The sequence below is a fragment of the Melospiza georgiana genome, chromosome Z, assembly GCF_028018845.1.
Source record: "Melospiza georgiana isolate bMelGeo1 chromosome Z, bMelGeo1.pri, whole genome shotgun sequence".
NCBI classification, from domain to species: domain Eukaryota; kingdom Metazoa; phylum Chordata; class Aves; order Passeriformes; family Passerellidae; genus Melospiza; species Melospiza georgiana.
The window spans coordinates 22,824,481-22,835,761 of record NC_080465.1 but is presented as its reverse complement, the minus strand read 5'-3'; the positions used below and the strand labels follow the sequence as shown (position 1 = coordinate 22,835,761).

The 11,281-nt window shown below is 41.7% G+C and overlaps 1 protein-coding gene across 2 annotated transcripts in view; it reads left to right on the top strand.

Annotated features, from left to right (window-relative positions):
* The first annotated feature begins 9,814 nt into the window (after positions 1-9,814).
* ABCA1 (ATP binding cassette subfamily A member 1) overlaps positions 9,815-11,281 on the top strand; it is a 91,793-nt gene continuing 90,326 nt past the window's right edge. For both annotated transcript variants that reach the window (XM_058043653.1, XM_058043652.1), the window contains exon 1: positions 9,815-9,878. The gene's annotated coding sequence lies outside the window, so the exon portion shown is untranslated. The remainder of the gene's footprint in view (positions 9,879-11,281) is intronic.

Sequence of the window (11,281 nt, the reverse complement as noted above, 5' to 3'; positions counted from 1 at the left end):
AATTGAGTACAGTATGTAGAAGACAAAAAAAGGTGAGACATTGTGGCTCCAGAGCTGTAACTCTAGAGTGTCTCAAAGAAATTCTAGTGATTGTTGGTAGCTTCAAAGGTACTCATCTGTGAGAGGCTCATAAATTCTTTAACTGGAACTGAAAACAACATAGGGAAATGAAACCTGAATGTCCAGACTCAAACATTTCCAAAGCGGTCTTGGAGATCAAGAGTGAAATTCTGACCCTGTAACTCTGAATGGATTTTTTGAAGTGGCACAGATTTGGACAAGCACTTAATTGAGGACTAAAATCACTTGGCAGGATTTAAAATCCAGCCTTAGTTTATTTTTTCAGAGTTAGTGAACTGCTTTACCTTTATGTGGTAAAGGGACTGCAAAACATGCAGGTGAATAGCATAGAATCTTTCTATCCTGAGAGAAACACATTTAGCCCAATGAGTAGCAGGTTGAATCTGAAGAAGAGTCTAAAATGCTGTAGAAGAAATTTGTGGATGATAAACACTTATTGCAAATGAGAACCCTTCTGTATTTTAACAGGAATCCATATAGCTTCTTGTCTTTTTATGACCAAAAAAGTGGTAATGGAATGGGGAAAAGAAAATTAATAATAACCACTTGGGCCTGATTCAACATGAAAGATACTCTGTGAAAAACATCTGTATCTGAAGTTAAACTACTGAAGTAACACCCATTTAATCAGAAGAGTATATACACTCTGCAGGGAAAAGAATCCTGCAGGAATGGAAAAGGCATTAAGTCAAACTAATGAATTTCTAAAAGTGATTGCAACCATGTCTTAAATATGGTTAATATTTAAGTTATATTTAAAGCTTTACAGAGCTATATTAACTCCCTATCTCTCTAAGATTAGCGCAACATATGGCAAAGTTTTAAGGACACTAATATAAAAATATGTTTTTACAGAAATAAGGTTGTATAGGTTTCATATATAACTATATATGAAACCTATACATATTCCTTGATCATAGCTTCTTATGAGGTAACAGTGTTAGTGGCACTTGGATTCCAAAAATTTGTCCTGGTAATATTTAATTATTTTAATAAAGAAAGTAAAATATGCCAAAACCTAGAATGCATGTTTATCCTATAACTAATCTTGGGAGAGCTTTATATTTTACTATACAAATTAAACCTGTATTGCATCTTTCTGTTCAGGGTGCATCCCCTGCATTTAACATCACATACCCAGTTGTCTCATTCCTTCCATTCCTTTATATATCTCTTTTGAATACTAATAGGTTTGGGCTGATTGCTAGGAATCATTTTCACTGCAGATTTCTTCCTGGCAAGCTACACTGATTCAGTAGATTACCCACCACTAAAGAGAAGTCCTGGAAATCTTAGTCAAAAAAGTTGTCCCTGATCATAAACACTTTTAGAAAGATATAAATGTCAATACTGCTGAGCAGCTCAGGAAGCAGCCTGGACAGACATCACAGAATACAGCAATTGTAATAAAATTCTTCCCTGAATGTGCAATAAGAAAGTGATCAAGTTTTTACAGCTATCAAGAAAAACAGACAAGTATCTCATTGCTCTGTAATTCTGATGAGGATAATGCTGAAGACATTGCTTTTCTCAAGAAAAAGAAAATATTTTAATGGCTGCCTGGGAGACCTCTAATCTAGTAGATCCTGACTTGGGGAAAAAAAGATCAGATTATTTTTTTTCCTTTTAAGGTAGTAGAGTCAATAAAGATAGCTAAATCTTGTACAATTATGAATGATTCTCTGATGCTTAAGGAATAGAGGAAACACCTGACAGGAGAAATAAGAAACCCCAGAATTATTACTCTTTGTGGAAGGTCCATCTAGCATGCCCAGGAGCATGTGCAGCAGGAGAGAATGACTGCATAACGACATAAGGACATGGAGGTTGATTGCTTTGTCCTTCTCCAAACAGGGGCAGGTGAGAATATGCTGAAGCAGAAGCACCAAAGTGAGAAGGAGGTCTTCTAAGATGGAGAGAAACAGAAAGAACGTCTTTCTTCCAAAGGAGGGGCAGGATCTGGATATTTAAGTCAGTGAGTAGGGATGCTGGACAATCACAAGGCAGTATTTAACTTGGGCACATCATGGTATAAAGGGGGAAATTGACCAAGAATGTAAAGGATATAGCTTAGGAACTGGAGCCTCCGTGGAAAGCCATGATAGATGGTGAGTCCATTGAATCCTCTGGAAGTTTGTTGATAACTTGTTGATAGTAGCAGCATAGACTCTGGCAACAACACTGGGGGCAGATTAAAGGGAGCAAGAGCATTAATCTCTCCAACTACCTCATGAGATGCCACAGTAATGCATGGGAAGGGTGAGGGTGCATTAGGGAATATTAAATTCGCCTTTGTCCTTTTGCTGAAGATGCTGGAGTGATAGTTAACAGACAGAGAGAGAGATACCTGTTCTACATATAATGACAAAATTAGCAGAAGTAGAAACTGGCTCATTCTGAAGCCAAGAACAGGACTGTGTCTCCAGAGCAAGTTATCTACACCGAAGATCCAGCACCAGATGCCTGCAAGCAACTGAAAAATGTAGAGATAAAACTGACTGCCTTAATAAAAGTGCTGGAAATATTCAGAAAGTGCAGATATTTCAATGGGCCAAAATGTAACAGCTGGCAGAACACAAAATCTGCCTGATTTTTTATGTAGGACAAGAGTGCCAAGCAAACCCCAATCTGGGCAATCAAGTTGGAAAGGCAATCAAGAGGAAAAGAAATTAGGCACTACAGAGCAGACTGAAGGCCTGTAACTGTGGAATTTGACTGGCAGTTCTAAGTAGCTCTGGAAAGATTTGGATTTGAATAGAGATCCTTCATTCTGCATTATGGGTTATTCTTGATGTTTGAGGAAACTCAAGATTTGAAGTAACACTCCTAAGGCTCACTTTCTGACCATGTTTCTCCAGGTGTATAAAGAGAACAGAGGCAAAACCTCAGTCCTTTCTCTGTTAAAAGGAAGTATAAAGGGGGCGTTTCTTGCCTCCTGGAAAGCAAATCTTGCTTGTAAGAATAGACTCAGGAAAGCTCAGTAATGCAGAGTACTCATGAGCTCAGTAGAGGCAAGGAGATGAGAGGAGGATATGGTTTTGCCAAGAGCAAGAAAGGGTAACTCCTTCTTTGAAGGCGCTGTAGTTTATGCTAGACAAGAGGCCTTTATCCTCCCTTCTTTTAAACACAGGCACAGGTTGTACAGAGAAGGTGCAGAGTCCTTTAGTCGAGGTATTCAGAAGTCATCTGCAGACATCTCTGAATGACAGGCTCGAGGGGACCCTGCTGGGGCAAGGGGGGTAAGACTAGATGACATCCAGTGGGGCTTTCCAACCCGACTCATTCTGCAATTGTGTGAGATGCTGTCAGAATCCCAGAAGAGTGCTGAGGCACTCTTCCAGCCCCAAGAGGGATACAGTGTAAGCTGGGGAAGCTGCTGGAGAGCCTAAAAGCACAGCTTTCCTTTTGTAGAGGCCATGAGGCTCATTGGCCTGTGTATTGCAGCAAGACTAGGTAAAAACCTTCCAGGGCCTGAGGCTGGCTTGCTCTGAGTGTAATTTTTAAGACCAGAGGTGAGGGACAGCACACTTTTCCTTATGGCCTCTGGTCATGCTGGTGCTGAAGCAAGCAGTATACTTACAGACTAGTTCCGTCCTGTCTTTCCTTCTGGTTCACGGGCTGGTTTTGAACACATGATGGTGCATTTTCTTCCCTTCTGGAAAGTCATTATCTAGTGAAGGAGAAACATCACTTCCTAAAACTTATCCCCTTGCTACTAAGATTTGCACTGAATGTTGTTGCCTGCAGCTCAAAAGCTGTGGGTAAAAGAAGTTTTATTAATCAGGGACTAATTTTATCTCCATTTAAGTCTACAATCAATACCTGCAATCAAAATCCCAGGTGCATATCTCCACTGACTTAATTGGGCTACTCAAATCTATGCTGTTTATATAATAGGCTGAAACTTTTGTAGTAACAAACTCAGTGTGGGAGTCATTATCAGGAAAAAGTTGCATTGAGTTCCATAACAACTGATGAAGGATATTAAGCAGGCAATTTTTGAGATTTTTTATTTTAATGGTTTAGGTTTAAGAAACTCAAGTAATGCAGCTCATGTGGCATGACATTTGGCTGACCTCAAAGAAGTTTTGGTAATTGATAATTTTAACTTACATCTTAGGGGCTTAATTTGATGAAGTTTATATCCTGGATGATCCATGAAGATTCACCCATCAGTACCTAAACTGAGGTTGGATGAAAACATATTGCATCCTTTTATTTGGATTTCTTTGCATTTGATCATGTTCTATATCTACTAGGCTTCATTTTTGTTTTGTGATTAATTTTTTCTTTCTTTTTCCATGCAGTGGTGATTTTATTAGCATATAAATTTATAATGGGAGATAAAGTGCAGAATTTTTGAAGCATTTCACGCTGAATTTTAATATTCTGCACAGCTATCCATTCAGTCCCATGGCTGGCATAGAAACCCCGGCTCACACAGGCCAGCACATCCCCATATCCCTGTCTGGCAATGCATATGTAATGCACACTGAAATATTTCCACAGGAGTCCTATTTTGGGCTAAGTTTTAGAAGATAGACAATTGCACAGAGGAAGGGTGAAACATTAAAAATACTTTCATGCTTGCATGCTGTTATGAAGTATACATCTGGAGAATCTCAGAAGACCAGAAACTTCATATTGAATTAAAATTGCTACGTAATATAAACTTCCAGTATTTTAATTGGCCAGTCTACATATTTTCCTTGCTCCTCAAATCATAGGTTAGGTCCATGGGTGGGAAAATCAGTTTATTTCTGTCAAAGTCAAGGAATTTTTACCACCTAAGTACTTAGCTGTATGTCTATTTTACATCTAAAAAGCAGTAATTTTGTTAACAGTGAGCTTCACAGCACCCTATTTATATAGCTAACTGCAGATGTACTTTTACTCCTATTAATGTTAAGTGTTTGTGACAAATTACAAAGCAATACTTGTAATGATGGTCTCTCTTAAAGCAACATCAGTCATCTGGAAACTAACCCACATGAAAATTGCTTTTAAATCACCTTTCTTAAACACAAGATAACATTAAGAAATGTTTCTAGTAACTACTTAAACTGTGGCTTGCTCATATCTGAGCTACAATATATTTATATTTTATTTAAAGGGCTTAGAACCATCTTATTAATGAGTGCTGTCAGTTTGAAGCCTATGTTTGTCTTGAAAGATGGAGAGGATGAGCACAAGCTCTTTTGTCCCTGTCAGGCACTGGGACAGGCCTGATTTTGATTGGGAGGCAGGAACTTCCCAGATTCACTTCTTCACATGGCACAGATAAGCACTTCAAAGCTTCCCCACTGCAGAACAGCAAAGGATGTACTTAAACCTTCTGTTTCTTTGCAGGTGCAATAACTAAACAGCAAGTCTCTTACCTACTTTCTTCTGTAAATAGGAGGGGAAGAAAAGTGTACATGGAAGGTTGCAGTAAACAGCATGCTGTAGCCACTTGTACTCACTGGGCTGTAAACCCAGTTGGAGCAACCAACACTAAATTGAAGCCAGGATGTTCAGGCACAGCCTAGGTTGTTATAAAATAATAACGATGTTATTACTTCTTTCTAAAAGTTAGGAGGTTCTTTTCAAGAAGACCTTAGAAAAGCTGTCACCATCCTGTGACTCAGATATTTCAAATCAAGGGCAAATAAAGCAAGACAGAACAGATGCTTAATATACAGAATAATCTTCAGTGTGTGTCCCAAGACAAGAGTGGGGAATCTTGAAGTTATGTTTCTGCAACAAGAATGCCAAGTTAAAAAAAAGAGGTAATCAAAGTTCTTGAAAAGTAATTTTTTAAAATGGAAGTATTGCTGATCTGCTGTCTTTTCTGCTTCTTTAATTAAGTCCAAACTAGATCGCCCAGGGCGAAAAAGAACTTGGTTTTCTAGATGAAATATCTTATGAGCTGACAACTATTAAACTGTGTCTTTCTTTATTGCTGAAACCTATCATAGAAACCTTTGGTTTACATCAAGACATTTCTTGGTGTGCTTGTCTACAGTCTTCTGTAGTATCCTGACATTAGGAAACATCAATCTTTCAGAGTTAACAATGTTGTGTTTTGCCTTGTAGAAGTTACAAGTACAAAGAAACAACTTCCTCCCCACTTCCTCCTGTGAGAACACAGCGTGTTTTCCTATTTTCAGTTCCACCCCTTCATTCCACTATATAATGTCTTTTCCATGAACAGCAGTTTTCATGTCCTCTGACCTCTCAGTAACTGGTGCAGCTAACTCTGCCAGTTTGCAGACCTCCCTTCCACCCAGCCTTGGACCCTACTGAGGGCTGCTTGTTCAAAGCCAATGTAATGAGAGAATGGGTTGAAGGAGAGAACTAGCTTTTGGAAAAAGACAAAGGATCAGGTCTTATCTGAGAGCGCATGTCATGTGAACTGCATATTGGGCATAACTGGCAGGCCTTTAGTATTGCAAGCTGCAAGGGAAGAGGCCATTAACTCCTCTGTGCCAGTAAAAGCGGCTGTCAGGCATTTTGAAAGGGATGAAAACAACCCATGGCAAGCCAAAACCTCAGCTAGGTGAAAGCAGCATGTGGTACTTCTGCTTAAACATATTAAAAAAAAAAAGAGCAGCCCCTAGGACAGGAGACACTGGAGAAAATGTTATAATTGTGAGATGGACAAAGTGGAAGAGACACATGGAAGGAAGAGACACAGTCTTGGACAGAGCTGCACCATGCCAAAGAAGTACATCCTGTGGGGAACTGTGGCATACTGTGAAACAGTGGAATAGTAAGGCAAGAAGCAGTGGAGGAAAGTTAGTAAGAAGCAAGCAACAGCAAAAAGAACTATTACACACTGACCCCAACTGCCCAGCTTGCCCACTGCCTCACAGAAAGAATTGGGGCAAAGGGATTGATTGTAACACCTATTGAAAGCAAGGGATGTCAAGACCAGAAAGGTCCAGGATAGGTGCTTAACTTGAGCTTGGGAAGAAAGGAGAAAGGTCTTTCCCTAAGTGCTTATTTATGTCTGCCTTTTTCCTCTCTGTATCTGAATCAGTAGTTGAAATTTTGTGTCAGCCATCAATAAATTAAATTAAGCAGGAAGTCCCTCATAAGACTGCTTTATCTGCAAAGGCCTATCATACCTTCCACAGGAGACAGAAGCCAGAATATTTGCTGTGCATGAAAGAGTTGGGAGGTACAAATGTCTTCAATAAATCTATAGGAGTCACATGTGCTCATCTGCCCTGAGATCTCAAACTACTCAAACGTAAGAATAGTTATTCTTAGAAACTATTTGCAGTGTGGCTATTGACTTTGTACAGCCTACTCATTGGATCTAATACTGGCCCTTCCCCTGTCATCCTTCTTTACCATTTGCCAATGCTTGTCCCCCACTGACCTCACATCACTGCCATACCGCAAGGAGAGCAAAACTGGGGAAATTATATCCAATGGTGCACAAGGAGTTTCCACCATCCTACAAGTATTTTAACAGAACAAAATAAATTAAATGCTCTGTTCACTTCTCATAAAGTAAACTTTATAAACAGCTTTATAAAGTTCACTTCCCATAAACAGCTGTATATTATCAATCTTATTGGAAAATGTTGTTAAAAAGTTTTAACTGATGGCCAGAATTTTGGGAATTCACACTTTCCTTAGAGGGATCTAGGTTTAAATAGACACCAGTAGCAGAGCAATTGTCAGCTCATCAGTATTGACAGACCTATTTCCACTGAAGTTAAATCACTAATTCTTAAAAAAAATCCATCCAATATAACCTCTCTTTTAAACTTCTTTTTATGTGGGATGAGGCATAACGCTTTGTTGATTGTAAACTAAATATGCTCTTTCTCCCTGTGTTCTGACTAACCATGCAGAAATTATTTGTTTTAGAATTTAAAATTACAATCCAGCAATGTTTGGAAATGTGTTAAATGCAAAGCTCTAGCATATGGTGAAAAACACACAGCTGCATTTATACACTAAATAAAGTCCTTGTTTTTATTTCAGTTTTATAACCAGATGATGAAGGTACAAACAGAATGAATCTGTTGAAGTCAGTGACATTATGTAGCAGTTACTCTGGGGAAACCATGGTCAGAATCAGGAAATTTTTTATTTTGTCCTGCCCTTAACCCAATTGTGAGATTTTGACAGACAGGTACTAAGGGAAGGAGCTAGGGTCACAGTAAAAATGAATGTGTCATTTTTATTCAGTGTAGAAAGGTTTGCATTATTAATTTGAATATTCACTGCTATCTATGATACTCTAGTGCATTATGTCAGATTACAATCTGCCTGAGCTCTCTGGAATTTGCTTTCAGGTATCTGTATTTCTGTGCCACTTGAAAAAAATACCATGCTGGTAGTCTGAGCATGGAAATAAAAGCCAGGAAACCTGAAGATACAGTTCCCTCAGTAACCATGTGTCATCCAGATTGCTCACAATAAGGCAAAGCATTAACAGCATGAACGAAAACATCAGCCACTTCACTGCAGAAAAGAAATGGCAGTGCATTATGTCTGTAGAGGGAATCATAATTTAGGGTTGCCTGCCTTTTGTGCATTACTTGTTTTCATTCACAGAGCATTTTATGCCTTGAAAATGCACTGCTATACTTTCACAAATTGCACTGCATGATTTTACAGGGCTCCTGATATGTAACAATTGGAAGGGCTTGCATGATGGGTGGTTTCTACGGGAGGACTTAATGTCGGAGGACACCTTCAGCAACCAGACATATTGCTAAGACCAGGACACTATTCTGGTAAACGAAACACACTATCACTATTCACGGATTTTGTAATTGGAGCAGGTTGAGCTTGCTCACTGTGAACTGTTAAAAATAATTTGAGATCTGTTTTTATAAAGTTTGTGAATAGTTGTAAATTTCTCCATAAACTGATACAACTGGATTCATCCTCATTTGTGCCTATCTATCCAAGTGTTACCTTTCACAGTTTCTTGACTTTTTATTGCCATAAGTCACGAGGAGTACAGGGCGTCTGGTCCTGTTGAAGCTGTTTATCTCTGATTCCTTTCAGGCCAACACTCTCGGTACACTGAGCACCTCCACAGCTATACAGCTGAGGACGGATCTGTGCCCAGGTTGTACTGGCTAAGCTCAGGAGATGCGGGAAGCGGTGCAGGCCTGGAGACGTGGGCGGCTGGAGCACACTCACTTCACAGGTAACACCGTGCCCGGGTTTCTGCTTTTTCTTCCCACAGATCCCGGGAAGAGCTGCCCGGGGGGCCGGCGCGGGAGGCAAGGCGAGGGGCTGGGATGCTTCTCGACGCACCTGGGTGAGCGGAGTTTCACAAAAAGCAGCGAGTGCGGGTAGCTCACGGAGCGCCGTCCCGCTGCACGGCGGCGGGGCGGACATACCCATGCTCGCAGTTTGTTTTTGGCTGCACTGTGCACGCCCACATGCAAATCGCCGCGCACTCCCCCACCCTCCCAACAGCAGCCGCTGCCGAAAAAAAAAAAAAAAAAAAAAAAAAAAGAAAAAAAAAAAGAAGAGGGGGGCGCGGAGGACAGGAGAGAAGAAAAAGAAGAAAGGAAAGAGCAAACAGAAAAGAGAAAAGGCGACGCGAGAAGACCTCGGAGGGAGGGGAGAAGCAGTGTGCTGGGCGGCCCCGGCCGTGGAAGGGGCGGGCTAGCCCGCCGGGGGCAGCTCCGCGCCGCCCTATATAAGGCCCTGCGGGGCGGGGGCGCCCGGTAGCGGCAGCGGGCCGGCGTCGGGGCCGGGAGCGGAGCCGGAGGGGATCGCGGCGCGGAGCAGGCGGCGGCTCCCCTCGGGACCGACGGCGGCTGCCGGCCGGGGAGGTAGGCAGGGCCGGGGGGACGCGTCCCGGGCAGCTGTCGGGGAGGCTTCCCACTTGTACCCGCTCCGCCTGGAACGGGCGGCACAAAGCTAGAGAGAAAAACGCAAATGAGTGGGGGTGAGGGGTGTATGTGCTTTGTTATTGTTTTGGGGGGTTGTCTGTTGATTTTCTTTACTGCTTTGGAGTCTTTGTCTTCCGACGTGGTGCCGCTCAATGTGCCGAGCCTGTCGGCAGCGCGGCTCGGAGGATGGTTTACGGCGTAGCGGTGCATCGGAGAGGGGCTGATAGTGTTTGTGTGTGTGTGTGTGTGAGGGGCGTGGTTGTGTGTGCTTATGTTTTAAAAAACAGTTATTTTATTTTAGCTTATCCTGAGCGAGGCGACTTGGCAGCGCTCACGGAGGGTGGCTCACCTTACCGCTGCCTCTCCTGGCCCCGGTGGGTGCTAGAAGATAACGGGAGGGTTTTCATCCTCTTTACTCCTACGTGAATCCTATAAAGTCGCGGGGGTGGGATAAGGGGAGGGCCTTGAGATGGAGGGGAGTGTAAAAATAAAAAAAATCGATGTGGCTGCCTTTGTGATGGGCGGGAGGCTCAGTTGTATGCAACAAATCGTGCTGCTGCCTGCCAGACTGTTGTGAAGTCTGGAGTGCTACACTGCAACCTATCATCAGGCTGTTGTTACAAAAGACGAGCTGCACAGCAGCCCAGATGCTTAAAACATGTCTGGAAACATACTCGGATTCTAAATTAAAAGTCCTTATTAAACCCTACTTTTTCCTAGTTTTAACCAGAAGTGTCCCCTTCCCCCCAGGCTGTTGGCCTGGGAGATTTTAAAGGCTGTACAAAAACATACTTAAAGGATCAAAGTTGATTTCAAGTGTGTTGGAATAGACCTCGGAGAAGCCAGAGGGGTGTAAACCTATTCTAGATTAAAGCCTAAAATGAGTTGAACATTTTTGAAAATTGCTGCTATGGATCAATGCATTAAAATTTATTTTCACCTTTGAAAATGAGTTGGTCCTTGTATTGCAGAGAAGAGCTATGTCTTGGGGATGTTCCATTAACAACAGATGGTCAAGCCTGCTGTCGAAGGGCTATTGTAATGGAGCAGTCTTGCTCAGTTTTGAAAGGGGGTCATGGTAGTAAGCATTCAGTGCAAATGCTTTGTGTCCTTGGTGCTTGTGGCACAGCTTGACTCCCTTACAAGTGAGAATGGCAACATATGCTGACAACTTTCCTGTCAGTCAAATCAGTGCGCGATTCCGTGATGACACAGTAGGATATTAAGCTAAAAGGGTAGTACCTGGGACTCTGCAGTATTTTACTGATGTAACAGATAAAAATTATGTTGGTGGGTTTTCATTGTGCACATTTAAATTTTAATTTATGTAAGAGTGAGTAGAG